Raw genomic sequence first — 21,384 nt, 5'->3', positions numbered from 1 at the left:
CTAATTCTAAAGTTGAGATAAGCTGCAGTCACTGAATTTTAGTGCCACAGTTGGTTTTGCAGTGGAATGATAAAAGCAGGAATTTCAGCATTAGAGGGCCCTGTGTTCAATTCCTGGCTTTGGACTTGGAAGCTAGTAGCCCTGACCAAAATCACCAACTCTCGAAGTGTTGTTTTCCTCATCTACACAAAGAATAAATATCACTTATATTTTCGTAAGTTTTTTGTAGGACTTATAATGTTCGTACACATTATTTAGAATAGCATCCTGCTCAACACAGATGTTCAATAAATGGTTGCTTTTGAAATTAGGTGAGTTTAAGGTCAGCTTTGATTATACATCAGGATCACCTGAAGGATTTGTTAATAACGCAAATATTATGCTATCTCTTCCCACCTGGTCCACCTCACATACTAGGGCTCAGGAATGCTTATTTCTTAACAAGCTTCATTAGAGATTAAAGAGCAAAACCTGGTGTGAAAATCAAGAGGCCCAACTGCCTTCCAATTTTAGGAATACTTTATAGTAGGGAGTAGCAATGGAATTTTTGAAGGCAAATGTGGAAAGATAATTTTGCACTTAGATAACACTATAAAGGTCAAAATGTTAAATATATGAATAAATACAAATACATAAATATGAATATGTTAACTGGAGTTTAGAACCAGTATTTCCTCGTTGACCCCAACTGGATTACATAATAGAATTTAAATTGAGGAAAAAAATAGCAATAGTTATTTTCTTTCTTATGCTTTATTTCTTCTCTCCTCCTTTCCTTTTCCTTCCTTCTGATAGGAGGCAGAGGGGAGTCGCAATATTTTAGATTCGTAGAATAATAACTTGGAAAGGTACACCCTGAGATCTGGCAATGAAGAAGGAAATTCATGAATATTCAGTTGGAGTCCATGTTTAAAATACTCAATATAAGAATAGTTTTTCCTCAATGAGTTATAATTGTTTGATAAAATGCAATTTGAGCAATAAACAATAACTTTGCAGACATGCTCAGGATGAGTTTTAGCTCCAGAGATATTGGGCAATGCAGAGAAGCACTTTAATTAATTAACCAATTAATGTCTTCAATAGTTTCTTCAAGCACCTGTTATGTGCCAGGCACCATGCTAGTGATGAACAAGAGAGATGCCATCTGTGTTCTCATAAAGCTTATATTCTAGGAACACAGATGTTAAACAAATATTTATGTATTTAAATATAATTTTGATAAGTGTAGTGAGGAGAAAATACAAGTATCTTTAAGGAATTATAGTGGTGAGGGTGGACTGTGGGCAAAATAACTGGGAGAAACTTTTTTTTTTTGAGATGGAGTTTCACTGTGTTGCTCAGGCTGGAGTGCAATGGGTGATTCTCCTGCCTCAGCCTTCTGAGTAGCTGGAATTACAGGCATGTGCCACCACACCTGGCTAATTTTATATTTTTAGTAGAGATGGGGTTTTGCCATGTTGGTCAGGCTGGTCTCAAACTCCTGACCTCAGATGATCCACCTGCCTCGGCCCCCCAAAGTGCTGGGATTACAGGTGTGAGCTACTGGGCCCAGCCCCCAATCTCCTTTTCTAAATGTCCTTTGCTTCTGCTCCATGTCTTTTCCTTTCTCTTGATACACAGGGTGCTTAATTAAACCCCATTAACTAATGATATGGCCATTAGCAACAAATACCACCTGGGAACACTTTTAACTTACAGTTCTTTAAAGAAAAAATGCTATAATCACTTACTATGATGTGTCACCATCTGCAGTTTAAAAGAACATAATAGTAACTCACCTGCCGTCCCACCTAAGATGTTCTCAAGACAAAATTAGCCCAACACTGACAGAAGTGAGACACCTATTCAATAATTATAATTTGAACTTTAAAGAGGCCTCCTTGGATAACCACAATTAGGCTGTTGTTTTTCTCTCAAAATAAGGTGTTTTTTTTTTTCTTTTATTGCCTACTGTTGTTCAACAGATGTTGATACCTTTAATTACTGTGGTTGTCACTTAAATCTAATTTCAAAGCTCTTTTCACTTTGCCAAGAATCAAGTAGTGTTCATGCTTTGGGGCCGGAGGTGGGGGGCGGGCATGTAGAAGGGGTAGTTTATTTTCTTAGACAAGTTAGATTTATTTTTACTATAGATGTTTCTTTAAGCAGTTACTCATTACAATGAAACACACATTCAGGTCTGGCTTTGGTGCTGTTTCTCGCTCATGATGTGATGTAGGCATGTATTTCTTCATTGTCAAGAGACAGAAAACAAAACTGTAAACTAATGAATTTGGGAGGAAGCTCATAAATACCCAATGTTTCAACTGGTACATCAATTGGAAGAATACAATTATTCATATTAATTTTGTTAACATTACAAATATTTGAAAGACTCAATAGATAGAGATGCATATAAACATGCTGTTCTGAAATGAATTACATTTGATCAGAATGGTTATGTCAACACCATTTAGATTTATGTGGCACTGATTGTGCTGGAGAGTTTGGTACTCCACTGTTCTCCTTTCCCAACTGGGATATCTATCCCTCAGTTGCTGAGTATGTTGGCTGCTAAATGGCTCAGGGCTGCCCCTTTCTCCAGAGCAGAGGTTCTCAAAGTGTGGTCCCTGAGCCAGCTGCATCAGCATCACCTGGGAACTTGAATGCAAGAGTTTCATCCCACTCCAGACATACCAAATCAGAAACTCTGGATTGAGGCCTAGCAATCTGTGTTTTAGTAAACTCACCCAGCAAGTGATTCGATAAACGCAAACATTTGAGAAACTTTGCTCTAGAGAATCTTTGGTCCTTTGCTCAAAATGTCTTTGTATTTTTGTTCACAAAAGAATTCCCTTTAGGTAAAACAAGACCTAACAAAGGAAGTAACCATTTCCCCTCACCTCACTTAGCATGGTGACAGCTTGGTAAATATATTTGAGAACTTTCAATACCCAGATTCCCCTGAAACCTCTGGCCCACTGTCCATGTTAAAAGACAGTTCGGGGGCTCTTGCTTGAAGATACTGGAACAGCTCAGAAGGAAGCCGGTGGTCTACAAGGCAGTGAGGCTCTGCCTCTTCTCCCATCCTGGCAACTGAAAAAATCCACTGGGTTTAAATCTCTTTGTGGCCCAACTGAGAAAGTGCTGGCCTGCCAAGTGAGGAGATAAATTATACATTGGAAAAGCTGCAGGACCTGGCTGACATATACTAGGAGAGTGTGTTTAAAAATAGATTCTATAGGCCAGGTGCGATGGCTCACGCCTGTAATCCCAGCACTTTGGGAGGGTGAGGTGCATGGATCACGAGGTCAGGAGATCAAGACCATCCTGGATAACACAGTGAAACCCCATCTCTACTAAAAATACAAAAAATTAGCAGGGCGTGGTGGCGGGCGCCTGTAGTTCCAGCTACTTGGGAGGCTGAGGCAGGAGAATGGTGTGAACCCAAGAGGTGGAGCTTGCAGTGAGCCGAGATGGCACGACTGCACTCCAGCCTGGGTGAAAGAGCAAAACTCCGTCTAATAAATAAATAAATAAATAAATAAAAATAAAATAAAAATAAAATAGATTCTACAGGGCTGGGCCAAGGTTAGGAGAGGCCAGACTATAAAGCTGGATACAAGAGAATTTGCTGATATTGGAGATTCGTCTATGACTCAACACTTTGACAAGGATTCTGAGGGCCCCTCTATGAAGGGTTGAGATGCTTCCTCGGGACTTGAAAAAAAGCAATGGCTTTAAATGAAGTAGAGATGCCAAAATTGCCTAGCAGAAAGTGAAGGAAGAAATAAAAGTGCTCAAGAGTTAAAAAGAAAAAAAAATTGATGGTATGTGACTATTATGTGAGAAAGGAAAACAGAGGCAAACTAGATCACTTGAGGGGACCTGTAGGCACACCTTTTACTCTGGCATAAGGGGAATCCATACTCACTGAAAAGGCCAGGGGAGGCTGTTCTTTGTAAGTTGTGACTAACAGAAGATACTATTATAGAACTGGGCTGAGGTCAGCAGTTCCAGGGAAAAGTTACAATTCTCTGTCCAGTTTCCAGATTCAGAACGCATTGACTGAAGTTCCCCATGAGGTAGGATCTTGCAACATTATAAGTAAATAGAGAAGTGATTCCTTCATTTCTTCCTTAAATGTACCTATGACATTAATTTTGAAAACTATACACTAAGGAAAGGAGAGTAACTAGATTTTTCAAGGACTCTCATACACCTGAGTTGAAGCTCACACACAGGGATGAAAATCATGATGCTGACCACCATTGCCTGAAAACATGCATGAGAATGGAAGCTCTGGATCAGAAAATAAATGGAGTCCTGGTCCAGGTTTGTTTCACAGGTGGTTCATGGATTCACACACTACTGGTTTCCTTGGGCCCTGGCATATAATTAGAATGAACTATATTACACCTTTGAGGGAAGGCATGATGAATTGGTGTCACCCATAAAGATGTAAAGGAAGCAAGGGTGGTGACACCCATCATATCCACGATCTTACTAGCTTTATCCTTACAAAAAAAAAAAAAAGCTTAATTTTGGTAGATTATAGTGGACTGCTGCAAACTAAACCAAGTAGTAGATCAAATTATAGCTATAAAGTAGTTCTTACTTTCAAGATTATATTTCATAACACCAGGCATAGTATAAGTGCCCACTAGAAGTTCACTACTGTTACTGTTGTTATAATCATTAACATTGTTACAGAAATATTTCCATAACAATGTGATTACATTTTATAGAGAATATTAACAAAACCATTACATGTTATGTGAACATTGACTTGGCAAATTAGTTTTTTTGATTTTTCTAATATCTAAAGGAAAAGGGTTTAAGAAGCAGCTTGCTTTCATATGAGAGGAACAACAGTATATGTAAGCTACAGTATATTTTAACATTGTGGCAATTCGGCAGAAAATCAGATGAAACCACTATATTGATGATATCATATTAATCAGACATGTTGAACGATAAACAGCAAGTTCTCCAGATGTCTTTGTAAGACAGATGTGCACCAGAAGGTGAGAAATACACATTACAAAGATTTAGGATCCTGCTATGTCAGTCACAGTTTGTTTTTAGTTTTTGGTGGAGTTATGGGGTGGAGAGGGACTGCTAGCCTGGGACATGTCAAGACTAACTTTTCAAAGTAAAAGTAGTTATTGTGCCTTTCCCCTCTTACTCCTAAAAAAGATGCACTATGTGTGATAGGCTGCTAATGATTCATAACTATCTCCCTCTCCTTTGGCCAAACAGGAGCTGACTCCAGAATTATTTATATCTCATTCCTAGAGACAGCCTGTGGCTAATGAATGATTGACTCTGGAATACACATATCCATCCCTCTTGCCTTTCGGTGACCAATTCTCTTGTGCAGTTCATGCTCCAGAGATCACGATGTGTTCAGGGGGAAGTGAGACTCCAGTGGCAAACATGTTCTTGCTTACTTGTTTCCTTTGTCCCATAAGCAATGCCTCAATAAGGTATGGCCCAGAATCCCTGAGTTCAACTCTGCTTCTAAGGAAGTCAATCAGAGACATTGATGCCATTACAAAAGGTACATTTCTAATGACCATATACCACTTCCAGTACTTTCTCTAGCTCATTTTCAAAAGAGGATAACGAATTTTGCGCTTCTACTCGTAAATCTCCCACTCTCTAAATAGAGCACAAAGTAGTAGTTAAGAATGTAGTGGTAGGTGGCATACAATTCAGCCATAAAAAGGAATGAAATAATATCATTGGCAGCAACCTGAATGGAGTTGAAGACCATTATTCTAAGTGAAGCAACTCAGGAATGGAAAAGCAAACATCATATGTTCTCACTTGTGAGAGCTAAGCTATGAGGACACAAAGACATAGGAATGATTTAATGGACTTTGGGGACTGGGGTGGGGGAAGAGGGGTGAGGGCTAAGGGATAAAAGAATACACATTGGGTACAGTGTACACTGTTGGTGTGATGGGTACACCAAAATCTCAGAAATTACCACTAAAGGATGTATCCATGTAACAACAACAAAAACACCTGTTCCCCAAAAACTACTGAAATAAGATAAATACACACATAAACGTTTTTAAAAATAAAAAAGTGGTAGAGATCAGATAGCTCTTATAATGAAATCCAAATTTCAGCAAATATATTCTTATGTAACTTTGGGCAAATTGTTTAACCCAAGTATTCATTTTTTAATCTAAAGAATATCAATAAAGTAGTTTTTACTTTAAAGATGGTATTTATTATATCTGGCATATCATAAGTATCCACTAGAAGTTCACTACTAATATCATTGCTATTGTCATCATTAACATTTTATGGAAATGTCTCCATGTAGATATCCAACAACTCTACTCATGGAGGAAAAATAATTAAAAACTTCATATGTTCCATTTTTATTTTTTCACAACTAATTTCAAGGGAATCCTGTTTTTATTTTACCATTGACTATGTTCATGATATTCTGGGGTTTTTCTTGGAATCACACACTAATTTGCCAGAGGCCATTCACATTGATGTTGACATATGGAGGCCAGATATAACCCAACCATAGCATCATAGCATAAGTCACAAGCATCTGCATGAATGATGTTGATAGCTGAAATAATCAATTTGAGACAAGAACATTTTTTAGAATTTCATGGTACTTAAAAGTGCCAATATGCTATGCTTCACTTGGCCTATGTAGAATAAATTCTGTTAAACTTTTTTAAAATCATCAGACAGAAATGTTTAATGCTCAATTTATTCCTAAAAAGCAAATTCCCTGAGGTTAGAATGAATTAGTGCTCCAAATGTCAGTGTCAGAGTGACTGACTTTAGGAAAACTGGTATTTGACTAGGAGAAAAAAAAAAAACACAACTGCCACAAACCCAAGAGTGTTAAACTATGAGCTAAAATAGAAAAAGAGAAATTTTGTTCCACTGTGATTTGTTGTATAAGAACAGGGAAAAAACACGTAGCAGAGAGATCAGAAATAGCTAAGACACTATTTCCTTAAGAGGAAATTTATATGATTAATTACACTACTTTTTGGGACTGATCAGAGGTTAGTTTCTATATTCATTAAATTCATCAAATAATTGAACTCTTTGCTTACACATAATGCCATGTCTACACATAGGTCGTAAGGCATTTAAGTTTATAGGTAGAAGTACAAATAAGATTCTCATCTAAATTTAAAACTTGCTAGTATCATTATTAGTATCAGAACCTTATGAACTCTGTATTTGTGTGACAACTCAGAACAAAAATAATTCATTTCTAACACTGGCTGCATTATATAGCTATATCTTTCTGCATTATCTAACTTTTCCACTGCCTTTTATCCATATATATTATTTTTCTTTGTTACTTTTCTGTATGTCTGTATCAAAAGCTCATCTAGGGGACTCAACAGCAGTGAGGCTTAAAGAAGATGGAAAAAAGCACTAGGGTACTTTGCCACAATTGTACATTAGCTGAAAAATATGTGCAAAAATGTGAATTTACTCAGTAAGACATCAGATAGGAGTATTTGTGTCTTAATACAATCTTTCAGTTTAAAATAGAAAGTATCAGAAATTACATCTAGAGAGCTCTCATAAAACAAATGTTTATGATGTATCAATGGATAAATGCATCGTGGTATATTTGTACAATGGAATATTACACAGCAATAAAAAGAACTACTATTATATGCAACAGTAAGGATCCATTTCCAAAACATTATGTTGGGTGAAAGAAGTTGCATGCACACACACACACATGCACTGATCATGCACTGATGAGGTTCAGGACATGCTACCCCAAAATATGGCACCTTGTCATTTGAGGAAACAGAAGAAGCAGGAAGGTTACTCTCTGGCCTTTTCCTGTTCTTCTGCTCTGAAACATGTCACACAACTCTCACTCAAGAAGGATCCTCCCTATATCTGGAGGACACAACTGCCCTTATCTCCAAAGACAGGGATAGAGAGAAGAATCTGAACAAACAGACCTTGCTATGTTTTCCCAGTTTATTACTGTTAGATCATACCCCCTTTGTCCAGTCATACTTCTCCACAACTGTCCACCTCTTCATCATACTGAGCATAAAATATACAGGTTTCCCTTTTTCTTTTGGTTTTTATTGCTAAAGGCTTGTGTGTCACATAAAACTTGTATTAAATATATGTGTATGCTTTTCTCTTGTTAATTTGTCTGTTGTTATTGGAGTTTCAGCCATGAGTCCAGCAATAGATGAGAAAAAAGTCTTTACTCCCCTACTATGCACATAGATACACACATACACACACACACACACACACACACACACACACACACACACACAGAGAGAGAGAGAGAGAGAGAGATACTGTACAATTCCATGCATACATAATTATTTGAAGTGCAATAGAAAAAAATGTATTTACTGTACGATATATAAATAATTATATTTATATAAAGTGAAAGATAAGTCAACAGTAACCTCTATCAGTGACAGGAAATGGAACCCTGAGAATCTATCTGGTGTGATAGAAATACTTTATGTCTTGCTTTGTGTAGTGGTTACCTTGGCAAATACGTACATCAAATGTCATCGAGTGGTACACTTAAGACTTGCTTATCTTAGTCTATGCTAATTACACTCCAAGAAAAAGTTTAACAATAACAATAATCAAAGGCAACAACATACAAAAATAAGTGTCTTTAATAAAGAAATGTGTCTAAGAACAGTTAAGAAAAACAAATGGTATCTTTTGTCAGTTTTTTTCTTTAGTCCTAATAAGTTAAGGAACTTGTTGGCTTTTGTGTAAAGTTTACTAATGGCATCAGGCAGGCTGAACCTAAGTAGATACATTCAAACGGTAAATAAGTCCTAGACTCTTTTGCCATACTGTAGACATTCTGGTTTCTAGGCAGTCTAGGATAAATTCTCAACTCCACTAGATATCTCAGAAAGACTAGTCTCAGCTCTAGGTTGATATCAAATGCTAGAACCCATATCCCAAAGACTCAGAGTGGTCCATTTTGCTATAGGTCTCAAGAGGGCATGAATACAGACCATGATGTGGTTTCTGTCAATATCTCCATCACATATCTGAAGTCTTTCATGTTCTCCAGCTTATCCTAACAAACATGTTGACACACTGATACTTTTGGCTCTTTGTAAATTCTGTCCCCCTTAAATGAACCCTTCCGCCCTTATTTCTTAGTTCAACTAGTATGTGTTCTTTAAGGCGTCACTCTGATGTTGCCTACTTTTTTCAGCTAATACCCCCTCTATCTACTGGTGTACACACAACCCCCTAAGCTTATCTCTATTATCACAATCCATCCCTTGACATTATAATAGTTTGATTATTTTTGTTTGACTTCCCAAATTAATCATGGGTTCCTTTAAAATAGGGACAGTATCTTATTTCTTTATTGCTAGGACCTACTGGTATGTCTAGGTTGAACTCAATTAAAGTTTATTGAAGACACGTTCAATGAAACAACCTCAAAAACTCACAAGTTGGACCACCCTATGTCTCTTGCCAAAACCTCCTAAAATCCAACAAGACAATTTGGCACTTTTGTCTGAAATGTGAATTCAAAGAAAAAAGCAGTCAGCTCTTTTTGCAATATGAAAGAGGATGGAGTATTAAGAGGTTAGCAAAGTAATTTTCTCAGACAAATTACAAATAGTACAGTAAATTTAGTCTTTGGAAACAGTCTGCAAAACATCCCCCTTTTACAATTGACTAAGTAAAAAACAGTTTCTACTTAAAGTTAGAAGAAGGTCATTTTAACTTTAAAATTTCAATTAACCTATAGCACACACCTAATATCGGGAACATACTGAGCCTAAAAGACACTCACCTTATTTAGATGTTTTTTTTCTTCCCTTTTCCAAATGAGAAGAGATTAACCAGCATCTAATTTTTGTTAAAGAACATTAAAAAACCCCTTCAACCTCCCGAATTTATAAATGACTTTTCTTCCAGCTGTCCATTTGGCTAACTTAATGGCCCTTTCAATTCCCTCTACTGATTTGCTTTCATATTAAGCCCTGGATTTAATAGTTTCAAGCACTTCTTTCTTATTGTTGTCACTCAATCCAAACTAATTATACTTTCTTGCTGCACTAGGTACAGTTCTTCACAGCCCATAGGTAAGTTTGTGAGCTCATGGCATGACCATGCAAGGAAGAGAAGTCTTAGCCCCAGTCTTTATTTAATTCCTTCTCCTCAGTGACGGACCAAGTTCCTGCTTTCCTAAATGGTAAAAACAGATAAAAACTGTTTTCTTGTCCTTGTGATTAAAAAAAATCACAGCCCATAGGTTCTTCACAACCCATAGGTAAGTTTGTGAGCTCATGGCATGACCATGCAAGGAAGAGAAGTCTTAGCCCCAGTCTTTATTTAATTCCTTCTCCTCAGTGACGGACCAAGTTCCTGCTTTCCTAAATGGTAAAAACAGATAAAAACTGTTTTCTTGTCCTTGTGATTAAAAAAACAAACAAACAAACAAATTGCTGATGTCCTTAAAAGGGAAAAAAGGTACATCGTGGACAAGTTTCACAACAATTCGTTTTAGCAGCAGCTGATTCCAAAGATAGGACGTTTCAAAATGTTAAGATGCCTGTGATATTTTTCCCCTTTTTCTTACTTGGTTTGTAGATTTCTTCTTTTCAGATTTAGATTTTAGACTTTACCTTTAGTTGGCTCCCTTTCTTGTTCTTCTTCAACCTCTCCTCTAATAATGCCATTGTTGTTTATCCTCTACATGAATAAAATCAAGAGAGGTATTTTAAGATCTTAAATTTGTTGTTTAATCATTTTAACTTTTGTACCCATAACTTCAAGAAGCCGTAATCCCTTCTCTTTATTCCCTCACCTCTTCTTGACAGCAGTCTTTCAAGTTCTTTTTATCTACCTTGCACAGTTGTTTTTTTCTGTAGAAAATCAGAGAATTCTAGGGCTAAAAAACATTCTCAATAACCTCTTAATCCTGTCCACTCGTTTTCTATTTGACAGCACTAGAATAGACTGTCCAAAACATCTATCCATGCCTACTTAGCACTCTAGCTACTTTTTGTCACAACCAACACTGGAACTGATGTGGGTTAACTCCAGAACCAATCTGTTTTCTCTGTTCTTAGCAATACAGAGTAATTGGTGGTGATTATAGGACTACAAGTAAACTGAATCATGCTGTTAAGATAGCAAAATACCTGCCTCATTTAAGTTTCTCTTAAGTTTTTGCTCAATCTGTATGTCTCAACATGACCTCATATGCAAAATTAACTTGGTATTCTAGAGGGCAGTATTATTATTTATTCTATGTAATTATGACTTTTGTCATTGACAATGGCCTATTCTTCAGAGATACTCAAAAGTTCTATATGACTGTAGTTCTCCTTCCTTAAGGTCTGTGGTGTGCTCATATAAAAATTGGGATGAGGTTGGTGGGAGTTCTAGAGGATGATATTCACTATAGACACATCACCCCATTCGTTTTTATATCCACTTCACCAGACTTTTTCCAATCACTAAGATGTAATAAGCCTACATTAAAAATCACCAATGATGTAGAGACATTGTCAAGTTGAATGGTCATTTCTCACTACTTCTACCTGACTTCACAGCAGTACATGACGAAGTTGATGAAATCGCTCCAGTCTAAAAAGAGTTACGTCACCTGGTTTCCAATAAATTATACTCATGTTATTTTTGTTTTCCCTTACTGGCCAGTTTGGCTTCTCTTTTTCTTCTCCTCGTGATGACAGAATATTCTAGCAAGTGTCCTTTGGTCCCCTATTTTCTATATTACTTAAATACCATCTACATTTCAATGACTCCATAAAATTGAATTTTGTTTCCAGATGTCTCCCATAAATTCCAGACTTATGTACTCAGTTGCTTACTTATTTGCCTACCTTCAGATATTGAGATACTTGGATAGATACTTGGATGTCTAATAAGTATCTCAAACTCAACATATTCAAAATTGGCATTGCTGTTTGTTCCCTTAAAACCTGCTCTAATGATAGTATTCTCCATCTCAGTTGATCATAATTCCATCTCTCTAGTTATGCAAGTAAAAAACCTTGCAATCATTCTTATATGTTTTTTCCTGCTCTAAACTTCTGCTGACTTTAGCTTCAAACTATATTTTAAATCCATACATATCTCTTTATCTTCAGCATTACCACCCTGGTTCACCCTACGATCATCTCTCATTTGTTTTTTGTTGTGGTTGTTGTTGTTTCTTTGTTTTGGGGGCAATAACCTCATACCAGTCTCCTAGATATTATCCTTCTTACCCTATGTTGTATATTCAGCCTAACTGCCAATATGATCCTTTAAGTACATAAGACAGATCAGGTTATTCCTGTGCTCAAACCCTACAATGGTCTCCTAATGGAATAGCAAAGTACATGCAATTGCCTGCATGGTCCATGAGATCTGACCCTCCTATTATATCCTGACTTCGTCTCCCTCTTCCTCACTCTGCTCCAGCTCATCAGTTTCTGTTCTGTTTCTCACCCATGCCTAGTATACTCCTTCATTAGGACCCTTGCACTATTTTCTATGCCCAATACACTCTTTCCCTGATAGATACTTGGATAATTCCTTTATTTATTCAAATCACTTATCAAAAGACATCTTGATGAGAGTATCTTGATCACTGCATTTAAAATTGCAGCACCCCTGACCACTGATGATTTCCCTTTTCCTGCTCTATTTTTTCTTACTTTATAGCACTTGTCAGGTGTAATGTTAGCAAAATGGCAGAGTAGGCAGCTCTAAGCTCCTGTCCTGCCACAGAAATATTGAAAAACAAGTAGAAAGTGTCAAAACCAATTTTGTCAGAATGCTGAAAAGTCAAAGGTTTACAGCAACCAAGTGAACATTAAATCAAGAAAAAGACAAATAGGATGGGAAAGCTTTGTGACATTTTTACTTGTCTTTATCCCACCTCCTACCAAGGCTTAGCAGTAGCCCTGAGAACAGAGGTCAATGTGTCCATTGTGGGATCCTCATATAGGGTTCCAGAGGGAATAAAGATGAATTTATTCACAAATTATTCTATTTGTCTGTTCTAATTTGTCTGGGGGATACCTGAAGGATGGACAAAGTTTATTTGTTTCTTTTTCACCTAACTCAGAACTTCCCAGGTTGGAGAATAGGGAGGCATTGCTTGAAAACACTGTGAGGTGAATGAAAAACCCATAGCCACCTGGGGCAAAGGATTAGAGTTGACGCATGCAACGTACAGCATTAAGCCTAGGAGAAAAAGCTGGAAAGAGTTCTTTTGAAAAATGAGGGCATTGAAAATTACCTACATATAATAGAGAATTTAGAAACCCATGTGCATGTCCAGGGCAGGATGTGCACTCAGAAAAGACCTGAGAAGACCTTAAGCTTGACCTAGGTCAGTGCAAGCAGGAAGTGAAAGATAAGGCAGAGTTATGAGGGGCCTAACTAAGGGTTGACGGGGTGTCCCAGCACAAGGCCAATCAGCAAAAACTGGGAATGATTTGTTTTGTTTTGTTGTTGTTGTTTTGTTTTCTTTCTAATAGTCCTGACATTTAGAGAAATCTCTGACGAGACACTGGTTGAGTATAAGGTAAAAAAAACAGATTTCAGTAATCACACATGACAAAGAATAAAATCTTTGCAGAAATAATTTGGAAAAGTCACTAAACAAACATGAATGTAGCCTTCAACAATCAAGAACATTACACTAAAGGGAAGGTGGAAAATCCTATTTCTAGAGCTACACATCGTAAGATTCCAATGCCAAGGATTTCACAACAGAAAAATTTAAAAACACAAATAAATAGGAAGATACAACTTATTAAAAGGGAGGAAAAATGGATAGAAACTGTCCATTAAGAAGCCCAGACACTGGACTTACTAAACAAAGAATTTCAATCAATTATCTTAAATATCTCAAAGGGCAACAGGAAACCATGGACAAAGAACTAAGGGAAAACAGGAAAAAAAGATATGACCAAAATAAAAAATATCAATAAAGAATAGAAATTACAGCTTTTACCACCTCCTATTATTGTACATAATTTACTTATTTATTGTACCTATTGATTATCATCTGTCTACTTCTGCTAGAGTGTAAATTTATAAGTTAGCAAAGATCTCTGTTTTATGGTCACCAGTAATTGACCATAGTCAGGTCTGACAGTTAACATTTGAAAGCTGGATGAATGTTATCTTCCCTATCCGACAGCCCATTACTTATAACTTTGCAATATATAGAGATGCTAATGATGATGTGATGACAGTGAAATCAATTTTTAGGGGGAGGGAGAAAGACGAGGGATACAATATTACAATGTGGATATGATAACTTAGGGAGAAAGTTGCTGCTGACATAGTTGAACTCTTGAGCACACATTATCCACACAATCAGTTCTCAATTGGGCAAGGGTCACATGAAACTCATGGTTTTAAGCTGCGAGGTATTAAATGATTTTATGGGAAAAATCTACTCAGTGTCAGATGTGCTTATTCAATGAAATCCTCCAATAATATTATTGGTGTCAAATTTCCTAGACCTGAGAAATGTTTTATCAAGACACTGGCATTCTGCTTTTCTTCTTTAGAATTAAAATTTAGGATATCAATATTTATACATTTCTAATTTCAATACAAAGGGTATTTGTTTAAAATATTAAATCTCTCTGCCTCTCTCTCTCCATTTTACAACTTTGTTGCCACTCATGAACTACAAGCTATACTGACTTCATGATTTTAAGAGCATTCATTAGTTTATATTTTCCCTTAGGGACAACTCTTGCATGGATATTTTCACATAGTTCATAATTTCTATAAAAAAGGCATGTGAAATAGCTTCACTTTATAATAGAAATTTACCAAAATAATATTTCCTGTGGTGATAAACATAGGGATATATATTAATAGTAAAGGTAACAATCTATCTTGAAGCTATCTGAACTTTCACTCTATAGTAATAAGACTTATAGTTCATATTTTTAAAAAATCATTATTTTGTAAAGCCCATTTATTCAACAGCTATTTTGTGAGAGTTCATTAATTTACAGGTATTATTCAAGTGCTGGGTATACAGAGGTGAATAAGACGGGTATTTTATTAAGAATACCTTAGGTTACATATAACAAAATAGCTTAAAAGTGCCTTAAAGATAACAGTGATTTTTCTAACATAAGAACAAATACTAATGTAGAGAATTCCAGGATTGGTTCAATAGCTTAAGTAAGCCATCATGGGCCTAGGCTTTTTGCTTTTTCCGTCTGTCTTTTCTGCCTTCCTCCGGTATTAATATTTCCTTTCTGTGAAGATGGCTACAGAAGCTCCAAGTGTCCTGTCCTCACGTGATAACATTAAAAATAGGAGGACAGGCGGGGTGCGGTGGCTCACACCTGTAATCCCAGCACTTTGGGGGGCTCACACCTGTAATCCCAGCACTTTGGGGGGCTGAGGAGGGTGGATTGCCTGAGGTCAGGAGTTCGAGACCAGCCTGACCAACATGGTGAAACCCCATTTCTACTAAAAATACAAAAACTAGCTGGGCGTGGTGGCAGGCGCCTACAATCCCAGTTACTTGGGGAGGCTGAGGGAGAAGAATTGTTTGAACCCGGGAGATGGAGGTTGCAGTGAGCCGAGATCACATCACTGCATTCCAGCCTGGGTGACAGAGACTCAGAAAATAAAATAATAATAATAATAATAAATAAAAAATAAAGCAAAACAAAAACAAAAACAAAAAAACAGGAGGAGAAGGCAGGAGTTTCCCATGTGAGAAGGGTTACTGCATGCCCTGGTTTGGCTGGGACAATCACAGTTTATGGCCCTTTTACTTCTAAGGTGTTCTGGTTTGTATAAAATGTTATATAGTTGTCCTATTAACATGACTTTTTTTTTTTTTCTAAGGGAGGGAAATATCTCTATGAAGTTCCCTCAGATAATGTCATCATGTATCCCAATAGTCAGGATTAAGTCACCTGTTCATCCTCTAACTGCAGGGAAGGCTGGGTAAGTCAGCGTTTGACATTTTAAACCAACATATTGGGAGAAGTTTTCTGCTTATCAAAAAGGCCAAGAGAATGTCAAGAACATCAGTCACAAATGACAAATCCACAGCCTCCTTGAGGTAACTGGAATTTCACCAAGCCACACTCTGCAGGAATAATCTAATAATATCACTATACCCTACCAAGCCCCAGGGACACTTTCCCACATGGCTCTTGCAGTATGTCCCCAAAGGGTGTCCACATACTTCTCTCGAATGAGTCCACTGGTTATCTACCTTCCTTTTGAGGAACTGCTTTCTTCCCCTGGGATCTTCTGGCCACAGTAGCACTGCCAAGACATTGCCAAGTAGCATGTTTTCTACTGAACCTGGAAGCCCCTCCTTTGCACTGCTGCCAAGACACCACATATGGTGTCAAAGCTGTTCAGACATCTGTGGCAAGGTAGGGGACAGGGCATCTCTCATCATTGATTGCCCTCTGTTAGAAAGTTCCAAAGCACTGCTACTAGTGTCCTAAATGCTACCAAAGATTTCCATTACACAGAGCTGGAGGGAGATAGGACTTGAGATTTATCAATATTCAGCTCTCCTTTATTTTCATAAACAAACTCCTTGAAAAGAAAATTTGCTATGACTTTGTTATTGGTTAATGATAGAGGAGGAGAAATCATGGACATTTCTTATAGGTAAAGGCATTTGTGAGTAGTGTATGTGAATCTACTACTCTCTTTCCAAAGCTGTACAGTGGTGAAAGAAGAATGTGTTGAAGCTGGGTGCAGTGGCACATGCCTGTAATCCTAACAATTTGGGAAGCTGAGGTGGGTGGATGACTTGAGGTCAGGAGTTCAAGCATAGCCTGGCCAACATGGTAAAATCCTGTCTCTTCTAAAAATACAAAAATTAGCCAAGTGTCGTGACATGCCTGCAGTTCCAGCTACTCAGGGAGGCTGAGGCAGGAGAATCACTTAAACTCGAGAGGCGGAAGTTGCAATGAGCCAAGACTGCACCACTGCATTCCAGCTTGGGTGACAGAGCGAGACTCCATCTCAAAAAAAAAAAACAAAAAAAATATTGAAACACAAGTGCCATAAGATTGAGATGGCCTAGATTTTGGAACAAATACAGGGAGGATAAATGCCCTGGGAAGTCTCCTAGAACCACAGAAGACTTTACCTGGGTGAGAAATATTCACGCATTCTGTTAGTCCATTGGGAGCCTATCTGTTGCCACTATGTAGCTTAGCCTATCAGACTGAGATCCTTTCTTATGTATGGTCTGTCTGCCTGTTCCCTGTGGGATTTCACCTGTGAGTCCAATGGATGCTGGCCTTGCAAGAGGGAAGTTTGTCTTTTCCTTTTGACAGTGAAAACTTACTTATTGGGTCTGGCTCATTTTATCATTCTTCCTGTAGAAGAAGTTCTCTCTCAAAGCTCTTCTCAATTCTCAATTAGATTTCTGGAGAATGACCACATAGTTCATCAACATTTCCCAGGTATATTTGAATCTATCTTTTTTAAAAAGCTTTTTCTCTTTACTATTTTATTCTTGACCCCTAGGACTTGTTCATAAAGGTTAAATATATCATTTAGATCCTACTTAATAACCTTGATGTATACAAAGAGTTACTAATTATATGTGACAGATGCTTCAAAGTGGAATAGACACAGCATGCCTGAAGGGATGAGATGTGGAACAAGGCTGACATGATGAGGGAAGGAAAGCAGGGAAGGGTAGATGAGATGTATAATGAGGCTCGGAGAATGCAGAGATCTCATGAGAGAGGGATAAGGGAAGGGAGAAAAAAGAGTGGCAATGATGCAGAATCAATGGCACTTGGATAGGATATAACTCAGAAACCATAAAAAGTTGAACAAAAGGCCCTGAAGAAGTCTTCAGCCATGTTTTCAAGTAGTTTGGGTTCAACCATATTTTTTCAAGTAGTTGCACGAGACAGAAATTCACTCTGCCACAAATAGCAGGAGTGTAGGTTTATCATGTAGTATCTCACCGCTCTCTTATCAAACAAGGTGATAGGGCCAAAAGGCATATGCATTGTTTAGAAGCCGCACTGTGGTTCAAGGCAATATTTTCTTTTTTTTTTTCTCATTCACCCAGAAAAACCCTGTGACACAGGTGGACCATTGCAGGTAATCAAGGGAAGCTAAAGTAGGGCATATCTAAATTGGAGCCAGAAATATTTTAGTTCAGATCTTCACAGCTTTGATCTTTCCAGTTTTAGGAAAAATAAAAAATTCATTCAATCATAAAGTAAAAATCATTACTATTTTTTAAAAAGCTAGCTCTTTAATGCTGGGTCCAGGGTATTTTTTGTCTACTCCTATATACATTGCAGATTTAACTCATGAACCAAGCTGTTCTACAGTCCCATTTGAAAATCATCACCAATTGTAAGAGTCATTATAGTTAGCTTTGAAAATCTACCCTTCATTATACTAGCTTCCTAGTGTTAATGAGTATGGAAGAAATGAAAAGATGCTGGTCCATGACCCTTGTTGGCCATAATTAGAGGATGCCTAGGACAGCCTACTCTCAGAGAAGCAGAGCACTTTGGAGGATGAAGAGTTGAAGGCGATGTGGGCCATTAGTACTCTGCAGATTCCTTGGAGGCTGGAGAGGATTATTAAGAGTCTAGTTAATGGGGCAACACATGAGTGAGGAAATGCCAGGGATTCCTTGGCTCATCAGACAATGCAGACAAACTAAAAATTACAGAAGTGTTTTGGCTCAGGAGCTGGAGGAGTGCTGCCAAGTTCTAGAGACATTCCCCAGATTTCCCATAAACACTGGGCAGCCAGCGGGACCGCAGCCACCCCTCCAGGAAACTGGATCCTTTCATCATTAAATCGAAAGGGGGAAAATTACACCTTTGTTTAAGAAACATTGAAGTTCCCTTTTTCCATAAATGGAGAATAAGTACAGATAGAAGAGAAAGGCCACTTTCAAAGACGCAATAAATCTGCCAACATTTTGGTCTCACACAATTTCTGGTTATTTTGATGCATACTCAGAAAAATGCCAGCCAAAAATCCAGATGTTTGCTGAACATAGTCATGACATGGATCTAAAGGGGAAAAAAAAAGGTAGATTGCTGATCAGCTTTTCCCTTACATCTGAGGGTATAGCATTATACAATACAGTCAAAGATATAGGAATGTAGCAGTGTCATGAATATTTGAAAAATAAGCCCAGCATAATTCCATGTAAACATCTGCAAAACAGGAAAAAGATAAAAAGAAACAGACAAGAAAACAAGCAAATGACTGTAGGGAAGGATAGGAAAACTTACTTGCCCACACAGGCTATACTCCATTTATAGTTTTATTTTAGATATTTCACAGTTTTGTCCAGAAGCTTTAGCACAACTGAATGCATTTCTTCTTCTTTTTATTTTTTTATTTTTACTTTCATAGAAGTGACACTGTAAATGCATAGCCACTATCTTAATGTTCTGTCTGCTATGAAAGTGAACAAAACTTGGTTGCTCTTTGTAAGAAATGCACCTAGGCAATATGGCTAGATGGAAGCCACACCATTTTTGTACATGGCCACAAAAAAATCTTCACTCTTCTCTGGGTGAGATTAGAAAATTTCATATGAACTGTTGCGATTCCATCACATTCTAATATTGTTTTTCTTAACATTGCTCTCTAATTTCATTGTTTGGAATCTTAATTTTTATTTTGCTAGTTCATGATGCTGTTCCTTGATTTTGTAAAGTTGTTTATTTCTATATCTACATGAAAATAGTATTTTCTCTCAATAATTTATAAAACCTTTGAGATAACCCAGTAAGTTCCCCAAAATGTCAGGCATCAGGGGTTAATGGTCATGGAATATGTGCATTGTGTCTACATGGCATCTACAGCCTAGGAAGAGAGGACTTCAGTTGAAGCCCTGAAAGTTCTTCCTTTGCCTTGAATCTCACCCAACGCTTGCCCTTCACCCCTCCTTACAGTCACCTGAGTGAGCTTGTAATCCTTCCAACGCCCCCACAATCACATCTGACACACTCAGATGCTCTTCAGATTTTCAGCATAAAGTACAAACTCCTTAGTATAGTTTTCAAGACCCTTTGCAATGCAACTTCTGGCCCACTTTCAAATAGATTTTGTGCCAGGTCCTTATAAGATCTGGGATTCCTCCATCCCTCCAGATACATAATCACTTAAGAATGTGTTTGAGCACCTACAACTTTCAGCAAAGAGCCACGTGCTGGGGTAAGATGGTGCATAATAGAGACATTTCTAGACAGAGACAAGTCAACAGTAGGAGTTCCAACAGTAGGAGATTTGTGGGATGCCATAGAAGGAATGGAAGGGGCTTCTAACCCAGGCTTGGTTGGGGTGAGATGGTCACAGATCACTCCCATGACAAATTAACATCTAAGATGAGATCCCCAAAATAAATAGAAGTCAATCAGCCCAACAGTGTAGCAACGATTAGTACTCTAAAAGAGGAAAAGGTCTCCCCAGTGTCTTGTAAATAGGAACATTCTTAAAGAACTGGAAGGATTTCAAGAAGGCAGGAGTGCAGGACAGTGCTGCAGAATGAATTATTTGTATATTCCCCAATGTGTTCTGTTCCTTCATTTCTCTGCATCTCCCACGGAACTTTTGTCCCAGTTATCACTTCTTGCATCCAAGGATATCTTCCCCAACTACATCACCACCCTAGGAAAGCCTCCATGGTAACTCTCTCTTTGTGCCCTCCATACTGTACTCACAATGGTTCCCATGTAGTCTCTGCTTGTTCTGACACCTGCACTCAGGTCTGTGTGCTTTGAGGGTGAGAATTTTGAGTCCTCATCTTTTGTTTTCCTGACTCCTAGCACTGAGCAAGGCACAGAGAAGATACACAGCTTTTCCACAGCAAGGAGTGGAGGTTAAAATATTGTCCTTTATTCTTGCAACTCATCTGCAAATGCATTGCTCTGGGTTGTAAGATAGGCAACCTTTTCTGGATATGTATTGGGGAATGAAATTAATTCAAAGCCTCCCAGTGAAAACATGGGTGACTCATGGGATCTTTATCTTCTCCAGATAACAGAAAGGAAACAGTGACAACCACAACCTGATTTGTCTAAAAAGCCTACACAGAACATGCAGCCTTCTGAGAAGAATAATTAATTAGATTTCAGTGGAGAGAGAATAGAAAATGCAAATATTTGATCCCTTTTTGGGTGAGAGGATAGAGTTCTTTTTAATGTGCAAAGCATGTTTTGGAGAATCTTTGGAGACATGGCGCATCAGAAAAGCAACACAAAGCAGGCTATCAGCAGAGGAGTCCCTTTTTCTTTACACAGTGTCTACTTTTAGAAATAACTTTTCTTTCCAAATTAAAGAACAACATAATCAGCAAATTTTGTTAGATTACAGGGTGGCAACAGACACCCT

At 37.7% G+C, this 21,384-nt stretch overlaps 1 protein-coding gene across 1 annotated transcript in view; it reads right to left on the bottom strand.

Annotated features, from left to right (window-relative positions):
• Positions 1-21,384, bottom strand: part of GRM7 (glutamate metabotropic receptor 7) — a 912,442-nt gene that overhangs the window by 434,373 nt on the left and 456,685 nt on the right. The gene's annotated exons all lie outside the window — the stretch shown is intronic.

This window comes from Macaca thibetana, chromosome 2 (assembly GCF_024542745.1).
Source record: "Macaca thibetana thibetana isolate TM-01 chromosome 2, ASM2454274v1, whole genome shotgun sequence".
Classification (NCBI taxonomy): domain Eukaryota; kingdom Metazoa; phylum Chordata; class Mammalia; order Primates; family Cercopithecidae; genus Macaca; species Macaca thibetana.
Note: the sequence above shows the minus strand (reverse complement) of the source record. Positions and strands in the feature narration are given on the sequence as shown.